The sequence below is a fragment of the Geospiza fortis genome, unplaced genomic scaffold (assembly GCF_000277835.1).
Source record: "Geospiza fortis unplaced genomic scaffold, GeoFor_1.0 scaffold403, whole genome shotgun sequence".
Classification (NCBI taxonomy): Eukaryota; Metazoa; Chordata; class Aves; order Passeriformes; family Thraupidae; genus Geospiza; species Geospiza fortis.
The window spans coordinates 1,499,681-1,527,387 of NW_005054336.1; the positions used below are offsets into that span (position 1 = coordinate 1,499,681).

General features: G+C 38.1%; 1 long non-coding RNA gene across 1 annotated transcript in view; it reads right to left on the minus strand.

Moving 5' to 3' along the window:
• Window positions 1–27,707, minus strand: part of LOC115947984 — a 487,803-nt gene that overhangs the window by 139,355 nt on the left and 320,741 nt on the right. Inside the window, exon 6 of the long non-coding RNA XR_004081838.1 lies at window positions 24,722–24,769. This is a non-coding gene — a long non-coding RNA (uncharacterized LOC115947984). The remainder of the gene's footprint in view (window positions 1–24,721; window positions 24,770–27,707) is intronic.

Here is a 27,707-nt window from a genome sequence, read left to right on the forward strand (position 1 = left end):
ACTAGGAAAAGGACCAGGACCCTCAGCTCAAATACTGAACACATAGTTCATTAATTGCTACCCTTAACAGTAGGTTTGTTTGATATTTAAATGATATTTAAATTATACAGATCAACATAAAAGTAAAACAACTAAAAAAATAAATCTAAGACTGTATTTTCCATCACGTTTTCTAGTTCAAACGTTCCTTTATGGAGAAGATAGATTCTCAATAAGAACAATTTCAAGCAGATCTTAAACCAGTTATATTATCACCTGCTATGATTACTACATCAATGAACACGTGGTTAGATTCATTCCCATGTCATCCTAGGAATACTCATGTAACACTGTAACAGTTCCATCAGTGACCAGCCATCATATGGATGCCCTAGTGCATATGTCATAACTTTTGTGGAATGAGGCTCTGTAAACCTTATGCTATTGCATTCATCAGCTCCAAGTAGAACCTTTTAATTAAACTAACTTGGTAAAGTACCATGCACATGATGGAGCTTTAGAAGTAATACATAATGATGCTTAAATAATGTGTGAGGGAAACTTTGTCATGTTAAACTCATATTTAAACAGGTGAGACACAGCCTACTAAATTCTCTGCATCAGTTTACTACATTAAGTTTACTATAACTGACAGCAGTTATTCCTCAGCTGCTCTTCTACTAGTCAGAATTCACATCCTGATTTTGTTGCTGAATTCTCAGGATTTCAGTCCCCCACCATAGTCTTGGCTGGGTTGAGCAGATGTTTGGGTCAGTGCATGTAATAGGCACCACAAAGTTTCAGAAAATCAGTGAAACATATGTGAGATCCATTGCATGAGTAGCACTGCTAGATATGACTGACATATTTCCAATATTTCATTTACGCAGATTTTAATCAGTATGTACAATATCTCTTTTCTTAAAGCAAATTCATTTTGTAATCTTTCACATGTAACTGTGTGCCTTTTGTCATTCTCTCCAGTGAAGTGGATTCCTTACATGTCTTTTTTAAATGGACCAAATAAGGACATTTTGGTACTAATCATACTTCCTTCACATATTTCAAAATTTAATTGTAAAAAGTAAGGCTTTCTAGTCGTCAGATAATAGTTCTCAAGCTCTAAAAAACAGTTCAGTTTTATCCATTCCATGCACCTTGCAGTCCCTCAGTGAGGCAGGAATAACTCTCCTTTTTTACAAATAGTCAAATCAGCTATACAAACCTGTGACCACAGGTAAGACACTGAGCAATTCATTCATAGTAATATGGGATCCCAGCTGCATGGTCCTAAACTATAAAATATGTGGCAAAAGTGGATTGAAAGGTCATATTAATTTTATCAATAGTTGGATCAATATTTTGCTAAACAGTCTAAGGTGCATATAAAAGATACACCTTTTAAAAACAATTTATTTATTTTTTTAAAGAGGAAGGACTGTTCAAACTAACATTTTTAAAGGAAGGACCATTTTTCTAGTCTATAATTAGGCTGCTTTACACAGGAAAATGTTGGAATGCTTCTCGGCCCAGGATGTTCAGTGAACAAATACAAGGTGACACATTTTGCCAGAAACAAGGGATGTACCATAATAAAGTTACAAAGTAAACAGCTATCATCAACTGCCTTTTTGATATTCAGATGGAAGGAGTATTACAGTCTTTTTTACACGCAACTGTGTCAAGGAAAAATGAACAATAATTTTTTACCTCCACAATTTCCAGGAAATCCAATAGACTGCTTTCCTACTAAAATCTGGAACAAAGATGGGGTTTGTTCATTGCATTACAATATCTTACCTTATAAGGAAGTATTTGACAGCCTTACATTAAACTCCTGAAAACTAATGAAGAGTCCTCCTTAATACACATTTCTTTTTTCCAGTTCAGGCTTGATGTGACAACATTACAGAAATACCCTGAAGGTTTTTATTTAAATAGCATCCTATAAAACAATGCCCTCTTGTCAGTCAACACTAATTCAGCAGAAGTCAAGCTATAAATCTGTCCAAAGGCCAGCAAAGTGCTTAACTTGGCACATCCCTAATAAAATTAGGAATGTGAGTTTATTACATGAACCTTAAGTAGGTTTGGCCAAGATATTAAGATTTTTGCTTATGGCAACCATGGCTAATGTGGATTGGTATTTTCATTATAACACACCCCACAGCATTTCTCAGTAACGTCTCAGGTTTCCAAATTGGACAATAATTTTCTACACTATCTGACAATCACTAGGTGTTACAGATGAAACTCTGCCACTTAACTAAGCACAGTTTAACTTAAAGATGGCAAAGACTTTTCAATAATGCTAATTCTACTGAAAAATGAAGCCAAATTAATTAATACTTCTATTAATGTAATGTGATTTCACCTTTTTCAAGTAAAGAAGCACTTACAGGCTTTTAACCCAAGCTCAGATGCATTGTTTCAGCTCAAGGCAATTGAGAAGTGATTTCTACTGTAATAAGCTGAAATGCACATTAAGAAAAACAGTGAGAAGGTAGATTACGCAGTCTATATTTTAGTTGTTTTTAGCCAAATATACTTCTCAGTTATATTAATGCAGAATGTCTCTTCAGAACAGTACTCTATGAAGCTTCGTGTTGTAACTCTCTCTGACCATCTCCCACACTAAATTTTTGTTTCACAGAAACATTTTTCCTTTGAGGGAAGGAACACACTCTGAGGTTCTCACCTGGCTAAAGAAGAACATATAATCCCTAGCTTCTGGTTATTACTGCCTGGTACCACATGTGGTCCCGAGCCACACACAGCATTGCAAGCACTGCAACAAGAAAAGATGCTTCTTAAGATGCTACAATACTAAACACATGAATGTGCAGAGTTGCTGAAGTTCACTTCATGAAAAATACAATACACTCTGGGAAGGAAATATGATTGATTTCCCTTGAGAAGACTGTTTATCAGACAAACACATTTTGCAAACTTTGACATAAATTGTTAGTTTTCTTATCGTACTGACAATATAAAACCAGTACCTTTGTAGAAACTTCCTGAAAACTCTTTAATGACCTCTAAACAGTGTTATCTTATCATCATCTGACTTTCTACTTCAATAAATCATTTTAAAATAGGCAAAAAGAAAAATTGATAGCAAAAATATGAATTTGTTTTCCATAGCTTTAGCATTTAAGATGTGAGAAGTCTTCTCACAGAATAGTTACAATGCTGATAAAGCACTCACATCTTTTTATTTACAGTCATTTTGCAAGAAAAGAAAGAACAACTCTCACCAAAGAGCCTCAGGAGGAATGAAATGAAGATTTGCAGTTTCCAGGTCCTTGTATGTAAGGGTCTGACAGCATTGTTCACTTTGAAAGGCAATTGCATATGCAAATCCCTACTTGATGTCCATAATAGAAAGATGCAATATGGTAACATTTTGTGTGTGCAGCCTGCTTGTGAACACATCTAGTGATCTGCATGCAGAGGAGGCCAGAGCCAGCACACACAGAGGTATCCAGAGCACATTGTCAACACTTGGGCTATCACATAATACACAATGTTTCAAAACTTTCAAATTAAATTTTTGCTTCAAACAAATAGTCTCTTTTTGTGCCTGCATTTGCAGCTGTTATTTTAGCTGTCCAAAAAAACTATACAAGGGATGCACTGAGTGACAAATGCTCATCAAATTAATGAGTAAATAGAAAACATGCAATGGACACTTCCCACCCAAAATAAAATAAAACACTCTAAGAATCAACCTTGCATAGCCAGGGACAGGAAAAACACCATATAATCTAAAGGACTAACAAAATGTGTATGTGCTTTTCAGAATATGAAAAATCAGTCTTTTCAAAGAACCTGTGTAAAACCCAGAATATTTTCTTGGTATTATTCTAAGTGCAAATTCCAAGCAATAAGTATTTAAAAAGATGTTGCAGAGCTGTTGGACAATTTGAGAAGACATAAAACACGTTAGTTGCTTGTGTGAATAATTTAGAGCCCTCTGCATGATACTATCATCACAAAAAGGCTATGTCTAACTGCTCATTAGCAGGAAAACACAAAGTGCCTGTAAACCAACACAGCTCTACAATTTCCCTGTTTTCTTCTGCTGTCTGGGAAGAGTCTGCTGGTAACATTGAAATCCCAGGATGGCAGTCTTCACCTGTAGCACAAACACACTTGAAAGCACTATAACAGCTTTTGAGCTGAGCAGGCATCCTGGTATCTGCATGCCTTTTGGTATTTTGTTTCTCTGCAAGGTGAAGGGTGCGCCAAGGGTGAAAATTGGTGTGATTAGAAAGGTGTATCCTGACCTCTGTGGAACAATCTGAACAAACTCTCATGTCTGGATACCTCAGAGCAGTGTGGACCTCAGCTCAGACCAGAGCTCCACAGAATAAGTCATATTTTCTTTTCAGGGCTACAATTAAAGTATCTCCCTTCTTCTGTGAGAGATTTTTGCACAGCATTGCATTGGATACTAAAAACCTCTCCAGATCCTTCTGATCCCCCTCGATATCTCATTAAATTGACAGACCAAAGCCTATTACCATACTTTTGTCAATTGCACAGTAGTTGTGTGATCTAGAGAAGAACTCATCTGACATCACCAACTAAACTAATATTCCCTACTGACCTTTATCCAATTTACAAATCCCACTCTCTCCAGAGATGAAAGGCCAGAGCATTACTCCATGCTCCCCTCCACAGCCAGTATCTCACGTGCAAATTAAAGCATGTAGAGAAATACTACAAATCTTCCCTTAGAGTTGAAAAACTCTCTCATTGAGCAAGACAGTTTATTTCAATTTAACATAAATAAACATATTCATGTATGGAGTTTTTATATCTTACAGCTCTCCTTAATTTAACATCTCCTTACTGCAGACAGGACAGGCATAAAATATTCCATCATGGTCTGTAGTAAAAGTCTTTTGAAAAACCCACCATTCTGCTGCACAGCAATTCCTATGCAAATTCCCATCCACATTAAAAAAATAGGAGTTTGGATGTTGGGATCAGAAAACTACACTGACATAACTAATTGAGACCAAATTCAAAATTACATTGTACAAAACTAGGGAAGAGAAACAAAATAGTGTTGCATTTTTAAGGTATGATTTTAGAGAATAGGTATTATAGATGAAACAGGGATTCAATTAAGAATTATTTTAGGGCTGCCTTTCAAATTATAATTGTCCCTAGTTCTTTGCTTGCAAATAAGAGAGTTAATTTTTCCTTCCAGTATTTACCATCTGAATTACACATGTAAAACATCATGTTAAACATACATATTGAAGAAGAAAGCCCACAGTACAGTGTGTGTCATTAAATCACCTTAGTTATCAAAACTTAATGAGCTCTGAAATAGATACAATCCCAATATTTCAGGTCATAAAAAAGATTTCACTTGTGACCTACATCATTCACATAGAAGAATTAAGAAATTAGGACATCTTTCCACTTTCCATTCACTGCATAAGTGCCTATTCACAGAGTCTGACTCCTAAGGGCAAGGAAAAGCACCAGATTCTGCAGGTTTTCCCTATATTGTGAGACATCATTGCATAGATCTGCTCTGCTGACCACAGCCTGCACCAGAACACTTCCCACATAGACCACTGAGATGGGCAACAAATGGCAAACTTCATTGTGGCTGCGGTAGGAAAAAACACGGTATAGCTCTCCTTGTAAAACATAGTATGAGATAGAAGATCAATTGGGGATAACAGTCCTCCAAAAAGCAACACGTAGCTGTAATTTGAGTAGTTTAGCCACATGTTCAGCCTTTACAGAAAAATGGAATTTCTGAGAACCTGATCAGCTTTGTAAAATTGCTTAATTGAAATGTAACAGGGAGTGAGACCAAGCCATGGGGTCATTGTAGACCCAGTAACACCAAGCAGGCACCAGCACAACTCCCCACCCAGGTCTAAGTGATGGTGAAACATGTCAGGCAGAATGCTGTGGAAACCAAGACACCAAAGCTTTGTGCCCAGGGATTATAAGAATTAAACTCAAAGAGTAAAAAGAGTCAAGCAATATGATTTTCTATTACAGAATTTTACAAATATATATTAAAAAAAAAAGAAAAAAAAGAAAAAAAGAAAGATTGTGGCACTTCTCAGTCTGCTGTACTGTGCCAGCTTGCTGAAGTCAAGAGAATCCATGATCTATTTCCACCAAGATTTAATGTTAACTGGGGAAGCCAAAAAGCCAGAGCATCTGAGGCTGTCATGGAAGCAACCAAGGATGCAAACAAGGAAACCACTGTTCTGAGAGTCCTCAATCACTGATAAAATCAGTTTCTGGTCACTGAAGGGATGGCCAGCATGAAAATTCCAATGTGGAATGTAGAAATAGTGTAATTCATGTAGTCCTTGTATGTACAGTGACATAAAGGGAGTGCTTCACTTCTGACTAGGCTTTGATTCAATTAATTGTGGTGAGATTAAGGGAAGAGAGAAACGGAACAAAAACATGACATCTGTCTGGCAGGTTGTTTATATTCCAGCAGGAGGTACTTCACAGTACTTCACTAATGCTCAGCTACTAAATGATCAACCTTCACAGCTCTCCCATAGATATCCAGCACGGCATCTCTTCCAATGTAACTTCTTTTGGCTGGGTAATATAAATCTAAGCAGTACAGCACTGGCATCTCTACCCCACCCTCACCCATTTCTAAAGATAATCCGTTCCTGTCATGTCTGCTATAAAATTAAAATCATCACTTTCTCCTTGAAGAAATATACATTACATGCCTGCAAGACAAGGATATTTTATCCAATGTATGTACAAGTCATCACCTGATCATATTACTACAGCATATTTTAGGCCAGATTGGTGAAAGCTCCCCTGGATAAAAACATGAGAGCAAAGTCACCTAAAAAGTCAAGAAATACTTTGGAAGGACTTGATTCTTAGATTCTGCTAAGTAAAAATAATAATTAAAAAATGAATTTCATTCATGAGCAAAATCACTGTTAAGATACACAGTTCCATTTTGAATATGCAAATATCAGACTTCAGTCCTAAGTCAGTTTGAAAAGATAATGTCATGCAGAAAATCAATATCATCTGATGAAATAACATTACAAAACATAGTTTGAGAAGGCAACTGCTTGAATATAAGTTCTATGTATTTCCACACCAAAACACAAGTGGTCCAGGCAAAAAAAAAGTACAAGACTTTAATATCTTGATCACATTTTGCTTAATAGAGAAACAACTGGGAAATCAGGATATATAAAAGGATATTTTTAATTAAATCTTCAGAGACTGGTGTATTGAAAGAAACTAAATGTTTCATCACCCTATTAATTTAGTAATATGAAATTAATTTCATGTTAATGTGGATAAATAAGGCTGCCTTTAATGTCAATTTCATAAAGCTAATGTCCCATTCAGAAATTTATAAAAAAACCAAACAACAGTGGGCAAGCTATCCAGTCTTCACTGTTGTACTCAAGGGCCTTGAGTAAGTTAGAACACATGAAGAAGAGGTGAAGAAGCTGTGTCTGGGATGAAAAAGTGGTACTATAAGGGAGCAGAATTGAACTCTGCTCTCATGGCCTAAAAGCATAATTTGTGTCAGGACACTGAGCGTTGTAGATGCCAAGTTTCTTTTTCCTTTCCCATTCTCTTCCCTGTCCCCACTAAACCAAAAGACCTGATCAACATTTCCTTTTGCCTTCAGTTTCCATCCCAAAGACTGAGTCTTAAAAAATGATAACAGCTTTAGCACAGTAAAATTACTGCACTTCAGAATCTCCCCATGCATATCACGCAGTCTCTGCAGAACGAAGAGAAGCATATTCATGGTGAGCAAATGCAACAAACATGTTATCTCTTTTTCTTTCCTCTTCAGGGGATAAGAAAAGGAGAGTTGCTATTCAGCAAGTCACTCTTTGTACAGAGCTTTTCAAAAGGGCTTCTTGTCCATTTAGAAAGCTAAAACTGCAGCTGTATAAGGGAAAGCACTTAGTAATAAAAAGAGTTGAAGAATGGGGCTAAAACCCTGAATCTCCCAACCACTAAGGAGTCAATTCCTACTGCCTTGCAGGAGGGGAAAGCAGTGAAATCTTAGCAGTGGTGCTACACCCGGTTAATGGGGTAGAGAGCTGACAAGGGCCCTTTGCAAAGTGGAATACAACAGGATGAATAACCCATACTGGATGAATAATGATCAGATAATTCCTTGAAATATAATGTAAGTTACAACCTTGTTAGACCACATTCCTGGAGTCTTCTTCTTCTGGGACAAAGAAAAAGTGAAATGCAAGAGAAGGTACAAGTGCAGTTCTTAAGTTGCTACAACAGTTGTTTTGATTTCTAAGGTTGTTTCTCCAGCAGGAGAGAAAGCCTGACAGGCATTTATTGAAACAGAAGTTATTGTACTGGATTTATGGAAGAAATTCATTTTAGGAACATAGTTAGAGGAGAAAGAAAAACAAACTACATACAACTAGTCTACACAATCAAATTAGTTCTACTGTCTTAGTACCTTTACATGGCTTAAATCTGTTCTTTCATTCTTCCTTCCACCAAAAAGGCCAGGAGTGTTTCCAACAGAGCAATAAAATAAAATACAAGCAAAGTACCAAATTAAAAGTATTACAACTTCTACATTGCCATGATTCAGCATTTTTCTCTTCCCTGTGTTTTTTTGATTGTTTTCTTGTTTTTTGGGGGGTGTGTTTCTATACTTCAGAATGACACACTGACAAGGTCAGGTGATAATTATACAGGCTTAGAGAATGAGTTTAACACTGGGAAAGTAAATTTAATTAAATGAAGAGAGACTATTTCCACAACTTTATTTCATTTGTCTTGTTCTACTTCATTTGTTACCTCTCCTTTTTCCATCTTGACTTCAAGCACTTTTAAGGATGCATCTTTACATTCTGTGCCTTTCTGTTATCCAAGGCAAGGGAAGGAATACGAGGATGAACTTGCCCTATGAGGTCACTCAGCAATTACTTTTTTGAAAACACTGCACTTTCTCTGATACTGTCAACATAAAACTGAAAGCTGAATGGGTTGGGTCAGAGAAGTTTTAGTCATCTTGGCAAATAATGACTTCTGTTGAAAAAAGAGTCCACAGCTAATTCTAATGTACTGTGACACATGCCAGCTCCTCATGCCCACCTGGCTGAAGAGTCATACACCTACACTCTCAAGCACACTAATGGATTTGGGAGCAAAGTAGTGTAGATGACACTTACTTTACTAATTACACAACTTAATTTTGTTGTACGCTCTATAGAGCAATAGAAAATGTCCAGCTTGCAACTAGTAAGCATACTCCAAGAAAATGTCATAATTTTAACACTGGAATTTGCAGTTTCTTCTCTTGCTTGGGAGAACAGGCTGGTGTAACCAGTGTGAGCAGAGGAAAGGAGGCAGTGCTGTAGCTCCCAGCAGCTCTACTGGCCCTAAGAGCACTGTGACAGGAGTCCTGGTTGGTACAGGTACATATAGCAAGCCAGAAGCAGTTCCAACAAAGCTGCATATCCTGAACCCAGTGCTCTGCACCATTTGCACAACAGAGACCCAGAGAAGTCCTCATTTATTGTTTTACTGCAGTCAGTCACTTACAACAAGAATCAGGCCTCACAGCACTTTTATAAACTCAGACTTAGCAAGTTCACTGACACCAACAAAACACACTAAGAAAACTTCACTCTGTGGTATGAAGCATTTTGAAGAAAGTGTTAAAAGAAATAGACTTTCTTTCCTCCTTTTTTTCCTTTCTTTCCCACCAGACAACACAGTTTTTTCTGAGAATCCATGTCATCATTCAGCTGTTTCTTCTGACAAAGCCAGAATCCAGAACAGAATCTTCATGAAAGAGAAACTAATAAATTAGAGCTCTTTGTGAGGAATTTGCCGTTAGTTCTGCTTCTCCCTGCCTATTAAGATTCTTTATTTGCTTCACCCTGAGATTTCTGCTGACAAGTCTATTCATTTACTACTAGCCTAGATAAAATGCTAATAAACAAAATGTCAAAAAATGTATTCATATGACTTTCCCCTTTACACTGGGCTTGTTTTTAAAGGGACCATAGAATTAAGCATTAACATCTGGTGAAATTAGGATGCTTGTTCCCCCTAAAGACTAAATTCTATTTCAGGCTTAAAAACAACTTGTGAAAGAGCTAGATGAAGTATCCTTATTTCTCTGTTCTGTCAGGCATGCACAGACAACTCTGCCAGCCCACTAAATTCAGCCACTGTCCCATCTCCCATCAAAACCAAGCAAGAATACCCATATGTATATATATATTATACAATGTTACACTTTCTACAGACTTTCTGCAGTGTCTCACAGGTGGTTTATAGGGTAATTATAGCATTTCATTAAGCTCCACAGGTTATCATTACTTCTACAGAATTGAACAGAAAAACTCTTCAGAACCTTATTTTGCCCCCCTATCAGTTTGTGTTTTGTTAATGCCGCGCTCCCTGCCATTAGACTGGTGTGGAGCAATTTTGTCCAAGCGCGCTCTTTGGTTGGGTACTCCCAAGGGAGTCCTCCCTTTAGCAGATTCCTGCCAATGAAGTTCAAGTGTAGGAATGGGCAGTGTCACAAAGTAACCACTCCTAAACAAAGACACATCAGAAAGTGCCACCATGAACAAAAGAGTCCGGGAGTGAAAGCTGCAAGTGGCTGGCCACTGAGAGAAGAGACAAGTTGTTGTTAGCTGGGCATTAAACACCCAGGTAGAGTTCCAAACTCCAAGCTCTCCAGAGAAGACTCTTGAGTGTTTTCTCATTAATTTTGACCATTCAGAACTTCTGGAGACTGTCCTTTTCTTTGTGTAAGACTACTCATTCAGCCTCTTTAAATAAACATACAGTCAAGATGCAAGACGGGAAGTAGTGGTTAGTCACAGGTAAGATATTCCTTCTCTTCTGCAGCTCCTTTTAACCTGGAAATATGATCCCTCAGCAACAGCTAGATGTTCTGTGGGCTTGGCATAACACATCTCTCCAGCCAAAACTATCACTGGTCCTAATCCAATTTGCTAAACATTTTCATAATGAGATGGATGGGAAACACAGCTTCACTTGCTGGGAATACCCAGAGTTCTGCAGCAAGAATGACTGATATCTTAGTTTTAGAGTGTGTTTTGTGAGCCATTCAGGTGAGAGGAAGAAAAAGCAGCCCTGAACATTTCCATCTTGCTTGGACTCTAAATGAGACACCTACAATAGCAAACAAAAAGGTACCCTCAGGACACTTTCATGCATTTATTATAAAACAAAGATTAAAGCAATTATATGGAAATTAAGGGTAATATGGAATAATATGGACAATTTGTCTTCCTCTCAGTCAAACAGTAGCACGGCCTAGTTCAACAAATAACTTCACAGCTTGAGATACCCTGCATGCAAAATGATAAAATGGCTCAGGCTGTGAGGACAGCCTGAATGGCTCAGTTCTGGTAGGTGTGTCTCAGAGGGATCTATGGAAGAGGTCAGATTTCACTATTAACCTTTGGCAGAAAAAAGACAATAAGCTTTTTTCACAAGTTTTCACAACTGCACAGATGAAAACACAGACATTGCCCTTATTCACCAGCTCATAAACCTAAAGAACCAGTATGGTGAAACTAACAGAGCTTTTCTTCCCCATCACTTTCCACTCTTCTTCTCCTCATTTCTACCCAAAAAGGGCAGCTCCTAAATGATTCTGCTCTTTACAGAGCTTCAAAATCTGTTGTGATTTTCCTCTAGTTACCACTGCCACATCCACACAAGTCATTTTACTCCTAAAGGAAAGTATGTTAAAATAAAGAAACCCCTCTTTCTAAGAGAGAAATCCTTTTACAGCAGTAGTCCTGGAAACTTTCTGGTTCTGAAATACAGCCTCTCTATTCTGTTGGCATCAAGAGACAGCCTATTATTATCATAATCCAGAACACTTCTCACTACATAAAAGTTAAACTTGGAAGCAACTTCAAAAATACAGGCCCTGGTTTCAGCTCAGATAGGGTTAAGTTTCTTCTTAGTTGCTGGTACAGGGTAGTGATTTGAATTTAGTAGGAAAATAATGTTGATAACACAATCATGTTTTAGTTATTGCTTAATTGCGTTTACCCTAAATCAAGTGTTTTACACTTTCCCATGCTCTGCCAGCAGGCAGGTGTACAACAAACTTGATAAAAACACAGCCTGGATAGGTGACCTGAACAGGCAAGAGGGATATTCCACACCATAGAACTCATGCCCAGTACATAAACTGGGAGTAGCTGGCCAGAAGCTGCTGAACACTGCTGGGGAACAGGCTGGACATCAGTCAGCGAGCGGTAAGCAGTTTTATTGTGTGTCTATTTGTCCATCCATCCATCCATCCATCCATCCATCCATCCATCCATCCATCCATCCATCCATCTCTCCTTTCACTACAGTTACTACTAACTTTCTTTTAGTTATTAAACTATTCTTAACCCCAAGGATTACATGGTTTTGGCCCCAATTCTCCTCCCCACCAAGGTGGGAGGAATGGGCAGTGAGTGAGTGGCTGCATGGTACTTAGTTGCCAGCTGGCATTAAACCATGACAATACACGATTCTTGGTGGGACAGACTCTCTCCAAGTAGATGAGGCTACAGGAAAGAAGAAAGCAATAATATGGAAGTGACAAATTTAGGGCAGCCTTGATGTTCCAAACGGACAACAACAGGGGTTGAGGGAGAGAGAGGAATGATCAGTAGCTAGGAAAAAAAAAAAAATCACCAAAACTCATATTACCCTCAAATTTTATAATTATTCACCTAACCTGTTACTATCACTAGCTTTTCTTTTGGGAATGGTTTTCCATAGGTGGAGATAAAAACATTGATTTAATTTTCATACTTCTAGGAATGTAACTAGAAGTAGCTTTCTGTCTTAGACACAAGAACTTAGAGTTACAACACCCTTTGAGGTAGATTAAAACACAAGGTTTTCATTACTGCCAAATACTATTTATCTCAAAGAAACTTATTGCTTAATTACACTTCTAAAATGTTGAAACAGTAATGATTTTTATGATTATAAATAAAATTTTAAAGTTTACCCAAACAGTAGAGCAATTTGCCTTCAGAAAAGCCACATAACATTATCTTTTTTTTAATAATACTGTCACAGTTGTCTTATTGTTAATGGATACACGCAGAGTATGGTGACAGTACCCAAATACGACAGTAGCACAGTTTGTCCCTAAGTGAGTTTAAATGTGACCTACCCTATTAAAGAATCACAAAGTCCTTTTCTGTCCATTTTTACAAATGTTTTGAATATAAGAATTCATCAGGATTTAGGGGATTAAGAAATCACCGTCCACAAAAAAAGATCTGCAGAAATTTTCATTAGTTCTTTTATGAGTTGGCAGCAAATATTCTAGCTGTGAACTTTTATGAAGCTATAAATATAAAGGACCTTCTGATACTGGTATGATGATAATTCTAAATTTCCTTTTTGCAGCTGCAGTTGATCCCTTGTATTTGGTAAAAAAAAATCTCTCTTTTTGTAATTTAACAGAGAAAGTTGGCTCAACTACTGTATTGCCTTTGAGCACTCTGAGTGGAAGTTCATGAATTAAACCCACATGGCAACACAACCCCCATCACCACCTTTCCCTTAAGGTGGCTATAAAATGTCAGTAGAAAGCCAAGCTGTTTATTTTACTTAGCATTTGATTTTGTAAGTAAATGAGTTTCTAGTGGGGCGTATCTTTGTAACCAGCTCTGTTACATCACTAAACTTATATTAAATTATGCAATAAATACTAAATCAATCATTAAATGTTTAAATTCAATACCAAGGGTGAAAAATAGGAAAATGTAAGTAGGCAACCTATTCCATAAAAGACTAGGATGTTTGATCATGGGGAGAGAAAAAAAATTCTTTGCTACTGACAGCTTTTTACAAAACTTGATTTCCCAGGGAATTTATTTTTTAGGAATAAAATTTAAGGAATTTTGCCTACACATTTGAAAATCTCTGTGGTGAAAAGTATTCCTGAGTTACTCTGACAGATTTGTGCTACTCTAGATTGGGTGGAATTCTGCCAATATGTTTCACTTATTTGCCCAATAAACAAGGAAGACTCATTTTCCTCACAGTATCTTGGGAGAAGGACACAGTCTGAGACAGAAAGGAACTAATTCTCTTGGCTTCTGAGTTTCTAAACAAATACCAGAGAAGCAAAGAAGCAGTCCAGAATAAAAGCCATCCAACAGGAGAAACAGAAATGCTGGCCTACAATTACTGCAGTAGTAGCACAATACTTATTTTTCCTTGCATGGTTTCCTAGGATTCTCAGGACCTTGACCAGAAAAGAAGTAAAGTAACCAGGCTGCTCAGATATACACCAAAACTCATTGTGAGATAAGTTGTATTTGTTTGTCTCTCTCCCAAGGCAAACCGAATATCAGCTTAACTAGTGGAAAATTATCAATCGTGCAAAAGAAGAAAGCCACAATTAGACACCCACTCTTAGTATCTGTAAATCTATGAACTGAGATGTCATGTCATTATTCAGTAACTCTGCTTGGGATTATGAACTAAGGTCAGCAAGCAAACTCTGCAGAGCGCATACATTACTGGTCTAGACTAATGATGGCCTGCACTCTAAATCTGAAGAGCTTGGCTAGAGTCTTGCACTCAACATAAAACATATTTCAGAGCTGAAATAGTTGCTGTCAGCACCTGTTATTCATGTCCACTGATGGGAAATATAGGGAATTCTATATGTCCTTTGCCTCCATATATGGTGCATTTTCCTATGATGCAACACAGTAATGCAGTGTGTTTGCTGATATATCTAAAAAGTAAACAATTTTCAGTCCTTTTTTTTTTTCCCAGTATTATTCTATAATCATCTGGAAAGTTCAGCCTTGCAATTGATACATAAATATGTTTTGAAAGGAGCTGTAAGTAGCTGCAGTGATGAGAACAGAGGGTGTCTTTCCCTCTTTCTTTGGTTCTATTTTACATAGCAGGCTGCAAAAATGAAACATTGGAGATTCTTGTTTGCTATCATTTTAATAATTGAGAAATGGATCTCAGCTCATGTACACAAATTTTCACAGAACCAAAGAATCATTTAAGTTGGAAAAGGCCTCTGAGCCTTTTCAAGTCCAAACACTGAGTGGTCACAACCTTGCCAACTAGATCATGGCGCTAAGCACCACATCCAGTCATTTCTTGAACGCCTCCAGGGATGGTGATGCTACCACCTCCCTGAGCAGTCCATTCCAATGTTTAACAACCCTTTCCATGAAGAAATTCTTCCTGATGTCCAAACTGAACCTTCCCTAGCACAACTTGAGGCCATGTCCTCTTGTCCCATCACTTGCTACCTGGGAGAAGAGGCTGACCCTCACCTGGCTACACTCTCCCTTCAGGCAGTTGTAGAGACTGCAAGCTCCTCCTGAACCTTCTTTTCTCCTAGATGAGCTCCCCCAGCTGATCTTCACAGAATCTGTTCTCCAGACCTTTCCCCAGCTCCACTGACCTTCTCTGGGCTCACTCCAGCCCCTCAATACCTTTCTTGTAGTCAGGGGCCCAGAACTGGACACAGCACTCAAGGCAGAACCTCACCAGTGCTGAGAAGAGAGGGACAAAGACTGCCCCAGTCCTGCTGGCCACACTTTTCTTGATACAAGCCAGAATGACATTGGCCTTCTTCAATTTTAAGATTCCTTTGGAAAAAAATACAGTTCTAAGGTGCCTAAAAGCATATTATGACTGAACAATGGTTTATTAGGTGCTCCCAACAGATGACTGTAATTAAAAATAAGGCCACATCTAAGGAAAGTAATCCAGGTGAACAGGGACCTCCATTTGTCTTCTTTACATGGAGCTAGCCATGTAAAGTTCAAGAAGTGCACAGATATAACTTAGAAACCTAATTAGGCCATTGGAAGTAAACTCTATTAAAAACCACCCGTAAGCTTTAACGATAAACTGCAGCCACTTCAAATTTAATACTGCACTAGCAAGTAATACTGCCATTGAATAATTCAACATTCTGTAACATAAGGCAAGATGAGAGGAATGAGAAAGCACAATTGCTATTTTCATTATGATGCGCCTTTTTGGGAGGTATAGTATAAACCTCATAGCACTGGCACTAATTATTTTGGCATCTTATTGGCAATCACAATTAGACAAAATGCAAGAATTTCTAAGAGCAAAATAAGTTCTTGGCTAGATTTCTTCAGCCCGACATACTTCAGACTTTTATTTATGGTTAAATTGAAGCTGGATGTCAAATCTGGGTCCCTTAGAACAAAATCTTAATAATTAACTGGCAAAACTGAACATGATCGTTTCTGACACACCTACACTGGTAATTATTGCTTTGAGGCCATTTACTAATGAAATTAATGTATTCATTGCCCTAACAAATTAGCATAACTCATACATAATGCCCCACATTTCAAGACCTTCCTAGAAAAACAACACTTAATACCATAGAATGAAATGGCAAGGGCATTACATGGAGACAGAATTCACTGAATTACTACCTGTTAAAACCACAATGGCTAAGCGTTAGTTATAAAGTAAAATGTAAACACAATGTGGGTATTGAAACCATTAATAGTGTAGTCAAGAGTATACAATCGATTATTATCTTTGCACTTCAAATAAGCACACATTACAATAGCAGTAACCATGGAATGTAATTAACTGGCTACTTTTAGAGATATGAAGTATGAAAAGGAGGCAGTGCTGAAGCAATTTCTTCTTCCTTCTCAAATTCATAATAAATACAGTGTGGCTACGGTGCTTTTTCACTCATATTTCTATTCACATTAATTCAGAGCCTGGAAGTGGCTAAAGCAGCCATAGGGTCAAGCAACAGCAAAAGGCAGAATTAAATGCATTACCTTTAGATATTACTAAAACATTAGCACCAGTCTACTGCCATTTCTAATTGGTAAGAATCTCTCAGTTATTCCCTGAGTCTTCTATCTCACCATGCAGAACAGAGGTCAGGGAAGCAAACCACCATGTGGCTAGATGCAGTCCCAGCTTGATGGAGGGCAGGGTGGAAAGCACATCTGCTCTGCCGGCTCACCTGGCAGGCTGGGGGCTGTGCTGAGGCTCCCAGGCCACAGACCTAACATGCACTGCCACTGACAGACCACTCATATCCTGTGACCTGCAGAGTGCTGGTATGAAGCAGATTGCATAGGAGGAACCATCACTTTTGAGCAGGAATAATCTCTGTATAGACTTCAAATAATAAACTCACTTTGAAGGAAAATATGGGGGTAAAATCACAATGGGTTTGCAGAAAGTCATCTATACTCTGCATTGCTCAGAATTCAACCCCTGGCTCAACCAGCAGATGGAAGGCACGAGAGCTAAGGAAAAATTGAACAGCTCTTTCTTCCACACAACTCAGGAGCCAGCCCTAGTGACAATTACAACAAGGTTACTTTGCTTGTGTTCTCTACAACTGTCTAAAGGTTATTTCCTTCAGAGAAGCACTGAATAGGAGCATATTCTTGGGCCACCCTTTTCTTCCCTCCTAGATAGGCATAAATGCAAAGAAACACAGAGTCTCTTAGCAGATCCTCAATTGCATCAGTACCTATTGCTACAAAGGAAAGAAAAAAAAGTCCAAGGGGAATATGAAAATATTATGGAATAATCACCTCAAGCAAGAAGTTTCCCTGGAATCCCATTCATATGTGTTTGGCTCCTGCCCACAAGCATAAAGTTTTACATCTTTATTAATGTTTTTATTCTAATCAATGTAATTTAGATTTTCTCATTATCCATACAAATGCCTGATCTTTTTCAACCCTCTTAAATTCTCCACTCTCATGATATCTTGTGCCAATAAGTTCTATATGCCAATTAAAAGTTGCATAACATTTCTTTTGACCAGCTCTCTATCTCTTGCTTATCAAGTCATTTTCTTTCCCAAAAATTCCTCTCCATTTGAGACTTCCTTATTGAGCAACTTTCCCCACTTTGAATTAAAAATCCAAGTCTCTCCTACAGTAGTCTTTCTTTAACTATATCTAGATTTCTTCTATTTTATATTTTTTCATTATTTCTTTTTAAAATAGAAAATAAACAGAACAAAAGATAGCAGAAGAGATTATTCTAGCCCATTGAATTTGCTTTGGACACTGCAAACATCCCAAAAGCACATTTTAGAACGTTTAAAGAGTCCAGCAGTGGATGCCCAGTGTTGAATCACAAAGGTTATTGTGCTCTCTCACACAGACATGAAACCTAATTATACTCTGGCTATCACTAAGTATAGATAGATAACTTGAGGCCATTAATGTATGACTGAGAGCTCTCCATTTGTGCCTGTCTGAAGACCTAATCTTCAGCCCAGTCTTGTGAATTGTCAAGAAACCGCTTCTTTGAACTTTGGCCTGTTGACACACAAAGCCATTTTATAAATGGGTAAACGCTACCTCATTAATACTTCTCACAACTGCGCAGGCAGGGAACAATTTTCATTTACACTACCCCTTTTTTACACCTTCACACTCAAACAGTCAGTCTCTACGTATTTCTGACTGCCACAGTAACAGCGAGCAACATGAACAAAAATCAGGTCTTCATCATTTCATTGAGCAGGCAACAAGTAGTATAAGGCTACCTTCTATTTTTTGTGAGTTTTCATCTAATTAAAAAAAAACAACTCCACACCAAAAAACTTACACAAACTTTAGATATTCCTAAAATATTTTATAACACTGCACAAGAATAGCAGTTCCCAGCCAAGTTATTGTATACCTTTTCACTGAGAAATAGTATGTGGTTGGACCACAGAAATCTACACCCCATCCTCATGGCTGGTCTCTTCTATGGCATTTATAGCCCTAGACTGAAGTACTCCCACATCTGATTTCTTTGTCCAGGTAACAATTTTGTACTACAATATTGCATTAGAATCAACTGTTTGAGTCATAGTTATGTGGTGAAGGTCAGTCCTCTTTCATCCCCAGGCACTCAGTTCACCCGCTTTTTGCTTTAGGTCTCTCAACAGTGCATAGGTTTTATTTTTGGCAGCATGCCTACTTTTAGTTAATTCCTTTGTCTGACATGTTGTTACTTCTCTCAAATGTGCCTCGGCAACCTTTCTTCCTCCAGGTCAGCTGTAATTTCTGTCCTATCATTTACTACTGGATACAGAGTTACCTTTGTATTGCTGATATTCCCAGCAGATGTCTTTGTCTGACCCAAGTGCTCCTCACCACCTGTCGCCTTGCTTCCAGGTTCAGCTATAAATAATCCTCCCCTTGCTGGTTTGACTATAAATAATCCCCTCCCCACCCTATTGGGTTTTGGAGTCAGCTGGTTCCAATTTAGACAAGGTGGAGCTTCCCTTTCCTTTACAGAGTTAGCATGCCCTCTCTTCATTGTGTTACCCACACAGAAATGCTATCACTGCACAAACTCACAAGTATAGAAATGTATTGGTTGGTCCCTAAATCAAGTCTTTTGCCTGTTCATCTACATTTTCATTCTAGCACTTCTCACATGTCAAAGTTACACTACCAACATGTACAAGAGACACTGGGCTGCACTTATGGTCCAGGCAAGCTGACCTCTGCTTGCCTTGCTTTCCACAGGAGGCCCAACACGTCTACCTTGTGGACAAGTCCTGCACGGCACCCTCAGCTACCTACCTTGTACCTATGAATGTTCTTGTGGACCTGAGCAGGTCACAGCGCTGTGGTTCTCACCAGCCTCCATCTGTTCTAGACCACAGAGTGCAGTTTTACTCAATGAGCTGCAGTTAGGTCCTGACAAAGACTTGTCTAAGGTATCCAGAAACTGTTCCCCTGAAGCTCATTTATCTGGTGCTCAAGGAAACTGCTTTCTCTTCAGCACTTCTCATATAAGACCTGACATTTTAATATACATTTTGCACATTTCAGAAGCAAAGAAATGCATTAAACTCATCTCAGTAGTTTGCTTGTGTACTGTACTGAGGAACACGGTACCTTGATGTATCTTTACTTGTTTGCCTTTTTAAGAGGCTGTCTACTGGCAATTGCTATAGGAAGAAGGGAGAGAGGAAAACCAAACAAGAAAAAACCCATCCCACCCAGCCCTGCAAAAAAAAACCCCCAAAAACCAAAACCATAAAACAAAAAACCAACCAACCAAAAAAGAAGACAAAAACCAGAACAAACAAAAACAACAAAAAAAAACCCCATAACAATGACAAAAAAAACCCAAAAAACCAAAAAACAAAAACTCAACCAAACCAAAAAACGCAACCAAAAAAACCCAACCAAAACAAAACATCGCCCCCCTAAAAACCGCCTAGGAGAAGAAGTTAAATCCAATTAAAAGAGGCACATGATTTGTCTTAATGGACTGTCTTCCATAGTTTTGGTACACCACTTCTCTAGGGAGTCTATTTCACATTCCTCTTCTCAGTAGGTACCTGTACCAAGTAATAAATGCTGCTTCTCAAGGTTTTGGCTCAAGAATGTCCTACAGAGGATGAGGCAGAAAACAGGCAGCACCAGAATCTGATTTGAGAAAATATTCTATGTTTATGGCATCCTCAGGAAAAGCAATGACTGCAGCAGTAGTAGTAGGCCACCTGCAGCAAGATAAGCAGTAAGTGAGAATTAGAGAGGAAAGAAAATGCTGACTGATTTTCTCAAAGACATTAAAGACTTGACTGGAGCCAGAAAAAAGTGATGGATTTTCTAGGGTGTCTTTCACACATCTTCTGTAAAAATTTAGAGTAAAACAGAGGTTATGGAGTGGAAAAGAGCTGGTGAGAGAAAGCATAGTAAAATCTTGAGAAGATACAGATGTCTGTATGCATTTATTGGCATTATGCCATTTTACATGTAGGGAAGACCTGTATTTGTGCCGTGTATTATCCAGCCTAGACAGAGGCATTGCACAATGGGGTTAATATGGAGAGTGCCAAATGGGGCAGTGATGTCCCTACATGCAACTGGAGGCCCTGGTGCAGCATTGCTGGAGTAACCGTGTGTGATCTTAAAGGCTGTACATACAAGTCTTGCCTGCAAAACCCGTGAGAACTTTGCCTGCTATGATTATAGACTTTACTAAGCTAGACTCTCACAGAGTTATATAACCCTATGTGGTAGTTAATGAAGTGCTGGATGTAAGAAAAATAACTGCAATGTTATTTTGCCCCTGGTATGCTTTGCCTTATAAGGATTAAACCTAGAGCTGATTCACTTGTGTTTTGTGATCTCTATCATGCTGCAATAATAATACTTAGCACTTTATAGCACTTCTCACTTATAAAAAGTGCTTTATAAACATTATCTAATTATTAATCTTCACAACAGTCCTGTGATACAGATATACAGGTCAATTTAATGTTCTCTTTTAATAAACTACTAGTACTTTAGAAAATTGAAAAGCATAGAGCACATTAAATTCACTTAAGAGAAACAAAAGTTAGTGAAAAAATCACAATTCTCCCTACAACATTCTAGGTTACAGCAAACTGTCAGTGATCACCACCTCAGAGGTCCACAGAGAAAATATTTCAATTATCTACTTGAGACTCATTGTTTTTCTGGTGATAACATGAATAACATGAAAGCAGAGAAACTCTACCAAAACAACTCAAGCTCCTTGATCAAAACCACAATATACTAAATTCTACACAAGCAAAACACAGTACTCCTTACCCTACAATGTTGGGGATCTAGGTACAACACCGAGGGGTAAGAGATGGGGAATGGGAGGAAATCAGTACAGTAATAAAGCAATCACGCCTGCTCATGCTGCATCTGCTACAGAAACATATGCAGAGCCACTCCACACCAGTATACTCCTTATCTCATTAGCACTCTGTAGCTCTCTCTGGTGATACATCTCAAACTTTAGCCTTTATGATCAAAGACAGGACAAGAGTTTGGCATTTGGTTAAACACATCATGCAACCAGTCCCATACTAGTTACTGTGAAGAAAATTAACTCTACCCCAGATAAACCCAGTACATTTACATAATTGCAAAGTGAGTTTTCCACAACATCACTGTTTTACACAATGCGAGGCATGGACTTGTCTGTGGGATAAATCAATGCAGGGCAGAAGGCAGCTGTCCAAGGATGAGATGGGCTGCCCCATGCATTGCTGACATTCACAGCTATGTAATGAGTGAGAAAGGTACAGGAAACAAAAGAAAAAAGAAGATAATTTCCTACTTCAGGTAATTATAAAGTTTCCTCAAATAGTTTGGAGTCTACATCTAGTTTTTTTCATATGACAGTCTATGAGATACAGGACAAGTTTCCTAAAGCCAAGCTTTTTACTCAAAGTCATCTATCAACTTATGTTCCTCAGGTGCTCCATGCCTGACTTGAACCCTGGGGTTTGCCTTGCTTGAATTGCCAATCACTCATAAATGCAGCTGAAATTAAAGGGAACTGTGCTTTCAGCTTACTACCCAATGTTAAATATTGTGAAAAAGATAGGAGCAGGATGTCTCAAACTGGATTCCCAAATTAGTAGGTGCTTTCAGCTTTGATTTACTCTGCCTCAGTCGCCATCTGTTAAATGAGGACAATAATCTCTCCTCATTTCATGGAAGTGTTGTGAAAATAACTTCATTAATGGTTTTTGAAGCACTGTAGTATTGAATGCTATGCAGAAACCTAGGAGGAAATTAATAGTTCTGTCTCTGGAGCAAGTTCTGAAAAGCATGCAATAAAAAGGGCCTGAAGGCACACACTTCACTGAAGAAAAAAATAAAATATTGGATTTTATATACTTGAACAAAATATTTGAACTGCTCAATGAGTGAGTGCTGTACTTGCATTATCCAGTAGATTTCATCCTGATTTTAAACTCTCAACTCATAATCTCAGTCTGTATTTGTAAATTAACGTGTTTCTAAAAATTTGGATCTATCCAGCTCTCCACAAACACCATAGCACAGAATCCTACTGATAAGCCTGTGACTCAATAGCACCACTAGGAATATTTAGAGTGACTCTACAGATCTTAATCATTTCAGCTCATGAAATAACACAACAATAGCCTCTTTCTCAACAGAAACTAGTACTTCAAGGAAAGATCACACTTTGACAAGAGATTTTGATGGTATACTGAAATAGCAAAGGAAAGGTGCAATTCAGGGGAGAAAAAGTGCTCCAAATTTTACACAGAACAATACATATGCACTTCCTCTCCAGAAATAACCAAACCATTTTGATCATAGTCTTTCCAAATGTTTTGCCCCAACAGGAAGCCCAATGTGGATGTTATCAACCCAAATATTTAAAGTTTGTGAAGAAATTAATTTTAAAAATCCTTTTTACAGTAATTTATAAGTGAGGATTTTCAGTTAATCTTGATGACAGTCAATATTCTCTGCCCTATCTAGAATACACATGCTCACACTATTCTACACAGTGTTTTGCTTGCTGTGCAAGCATCTCTCCTAGCACATCTTCAGTACTGAGAGGGTTTTGCTATTTATAATTTTTATTTTACACTCTTTATCTGTTTCTAGGGAAGAATATTCTCCTAGGGAAAAATATTATTCCTTAGCTTCCCTTAAATAATATACAGATGACTAATCATTATGGCACCCAGGAAAGATATGTCAGGTAAAGTAAACATTCTGGAAAGAATGAACCCTTGAGCTATCCCTGCCAAATACTCTTACCTGGAACTGTCACAGTGATTGTGGTGCAACCAAAAAAGGAGCCTTTGATGACTGAGGAGTTATCCAAATGAAACAGCTTGGTGAGTAGAAAAAAGCCTACTGCCAGTTAGTCTAAAGCAGTGTCATTTAATAGAAATGATAGAACCACAGGGCTACTGGTCTTTACTATAACAGTGAGGCCACCAAATGCATTTCTAAATATGTGACTGAGAAAAAACTATTGTCTGCTTCACTTCCACTTGTTCAATTTGCTTAAAAAGTACAAAAGCAATGGCTGGTTTTGGGCTGAACAACATTAGGCTAGTATGGTTTATAAGGGGCTGGAGCTAAAACTAGAGCGGCAGCTCCCCCAGTACCAACACAGAAAAAAGGACATCCAGTGCCCTACACCCCTTCTACAACCAGACTTATAAAACAAGTGTGTGGAACAGTGTTTAATGTTAAAGATTCCCAGGGGTAAAAAAAAAAAATCCCAAACATTATTATGTTACTTGCAATATGAAAGAGGATGCAACCTTTTTTAGGTGTGCTGAAACAATCAGGTTTAGGTGTGCTATGGCAGAAACCACTTGTTCTTTGAAGTTGTTAAGAACGGTTCTTATGTGTATATCAAGCCCAACTTCTTGCATCTCCTTCCTACTTTAGTGCTGGCTACTCAATCTAGAAAGCAATCTCCCCTAAATTTAAATTAATATTTGCAAGGTCCTCTTCAGACTTTCACTTTTTCTCCCTAGCTATCTTACTTTATCTTTACTTCTCCTGTATTTTGATACCAAATCCAGTTGTCTGAGTAACAATTCTGATGCCCTGAAACCCATCATGCAATGCCATGCAAGGATCAAAAGAGGACTTTGTCTAAATTCCTGGAAGTGTGAAGCCTAACAGATCAGATATACTGGCATGCAGCCTGTGACAGCATTTAGGAGGCCAACACCCCATCTCCTCCAGAGTCCCCACAGATCTCAGGGACTCACACTGTACACACAGCCCATAGGCAAATAAGAGAACAGAGGCAGTTTCAGGGACAGCAAATGCCCACAGATCTCCTGACTGCCAATTTCACTTCAATAAATACTGTCAAAAAATTTCATATAATCAGTTGTGTCACTTACCCATGGTGCAAATATGCTTTTTGTCAGATCACCTCCTGTTCAAGAACTCTAGAAAAAAACCCACACAAACAAAACAGATAGTTAGTAATTAAACTTATTTAAATCATATCTTCTCCAGCCAAGTACCCATGAAACCTTCTAGTACAATCCTCCAGAGAGAATTCAAGAATAGCAAGGACACCTCTATAATGAAAAGTGAATGCCTGAGCATCCTGAAATCTATTTCATATTTGATAATTGACACCTTTCTTCCATTTAGAGTTTTCATATTATGCAAATGCTTATATACTTGAATCAATGAAGTATAGAAAGATAAGCTTCAAGTGCGTTACGGACAATCAGCATAGACTAGAGCTCAGGATGCCTTGGTCTCCCTGAGCCTTTGGAAACAATCAAGGTTCATGGTGTTCAGCCATTGTCTCAAGGGAAACACACATCGTTTCAGTGACATAATGCTCACAAAGTGCTATGAGTTTTTGTAGCAAAAGTATGACCTGCAAATGCCTATCCTTCATAAACCAGCTTTCAATAGTATGGTTATCAAATCCAGATTATACACTTTACAGACCCCAAATGTGCCCACATTTCAGACCCTGAAATAGAAAACCTTATTCTTACACAAGAGTATAAGAATTTGTTTATAAATCAAGTTCAAATGAGGTTCAATAAAGGTCCAACTATGAAAGGCAGAACACTAATTCTTGAAAATTCTGAAGCTCTGAAAGACAGAGAAGGTTCAGCAAAGGGCAACTTTAGCTGGTCTCAAACACAGTTTGAAATAAAAGAGAGGGGGAGGGAGGGAGGCAGAGAGGGAGAAAGAAAGAAAGAAAGAAAGAAAGAGATAAAATGCCAATCTCTTCTAAAGAGGTGCACCAGTGACAGGATGGGAAATAATCAACACCAAGTTGCAAGAAGGAATATTACAATTAAATATTGTTAAAGCGGGGAAAAAAGTCATCATTAGGACAGTAAAAAACTAACATATAGGGCAGAGATACTGTGCAATCCCTGCCACTGGAGATGTTCAAAACTTGACAGGATCAGTGCTGAGGAACATGATCCAAGCTGGCCTTGCTGCGACCTGAGAGCCTCAATTGTTGCTGACTTGCCTGAGGCCTCATAGCCTTCACCTGACACCAGGGCAGAGAGGAGCAGGCCTCTCCTTGTGGTCAGAAGAGACTGAAATCTCCTCTACCATCAAGCAAGTGCAAATTTTAAGCTGGAAGAACCTTGATCTTTTGTTTTGCGTATCAAAATTAATGGTGGTTCACAGTATGTTAATGAATAATCAAATAACTGGTAAGTTTTCTGCAGAGAAAGCCCAGACTTCCAGCAGGCAAACTGCCCCATCATAATGGCATCTTGCACCTGGAAACCACTGTGAAACAAGCAAGTCACGTCTATTTCATAGATGTATTAAACTACTTCCTGTTGTGGCTTCCTTAAAACCCAGTAAAAAGTGAGATTTGGTACAGAATAGAGACAAACACCCTGCTGTGCCTATCTGGTTTCCAAACAAAAGCCCAGGGTGGAGAAAGGGGGAGGCAGTTTAAGCTCATAGTAAGTGTGGCTCTACTGCCAAAATTCTGGAAACATTGCATCATCTCAAATTCATTAAATCAATTTTCAGTTCCTAAATATTCACGACAGATTGCCATACAGGTGGCCTAGATTACCCATTCTTCATAAGAAGGGGAAAGCTTAGCTAATATTGCCCCCAAAAATCTGAGGGCAGCCTTTGTGAAATACTTTGTGTTACTCAAGAAGGAAACGAACACACCTTTTGAAGAGGTGCAACACTGAGGCAGACACTGGTCACAGAAAGTGACTTGTCTGTGGTCGTACAGGTTGAAATAAGAGCCAGTTCACACTTCTACCTGTGATATCAGAGGACTAGGTCCCAGTAGGAATCCAGTCAGCATAATAACACTGAAGAGAACATATTGTCTTATATGGGTTTTATATTTGCTTCTACAAACAGCTCCAGAGACTGTTAAACACAGAAATCAAACTGAAATGATCAGAATAGAGCAAACTTAATAGCAGATTGAAATTCGTACAAAAGTTTTGAATTCAAGATTACAGTGAATAAAACACTAGAGTGGATTGCAGGAGACACAACACAGAAATGAAATGAAACCACTAAAGGTTTATGAAGCATCTCTCTTTCTCATTGTTCATTTCTTTTGCTACCTGACCTTCATGTTACAGTTTCAGAAACCAGCATTTCACACTATCCATATTTAAAAGTGACCCCTAGTGAATATTTTCAGTTTAAATAGGAGTTTGTGCTTTCTTGGTTTGTTTTAGGTATTTTTTTCAGCTGTGCCTTCTGTGAAGTGCCACCAAAGTACTAGATGAACCACGCCAGTCTTCACCATCCATGAGTCCTATATAAATTTTCCTGGCTGGAACTACAGGTAGCCTACATCACGGGATATATTTTTCCCTTACATCTTAGAATTGTAAAATTTATAGCAAGAAATTCAAACCAACATAAATTAGTAATTCAATCCCTATATTCCAATTTAATGAACCAGAGGTTACATTACTTTATTGTTTTGTGCCAGTGGACCAATCATTTGGTTTACAGATGGAATGTAGTTCTTTGTTAATAAATAAATGCATAAAAATAAAGGTATCCTCAATGCAATTATGGTGATATCCCTCAGGAACCAGAATGCAATTATTTAAAATATTATTTTCTTAGATTACTCTCAAGAAAATAAGGAAAGAAATATGAAATTTGTGTCCTTTTAACTTAAACTCATTTTAAGAGCATCAACAATGATGCAGACAGTCCCCAGTGGCAACTGAGAAGCACTTAGGCAGAAAATTGTTATTGGATTACAGTTCTGGCTTCATAAAATGTGGCCAAAGATCATTTTAGACATCCATGGAATGACCCATTGTCATAACTGGTATGACAAACAAGTGACAAAGTTATTCTACTCAGCTATTTTGAGGATTTTTCAGACCACAACAG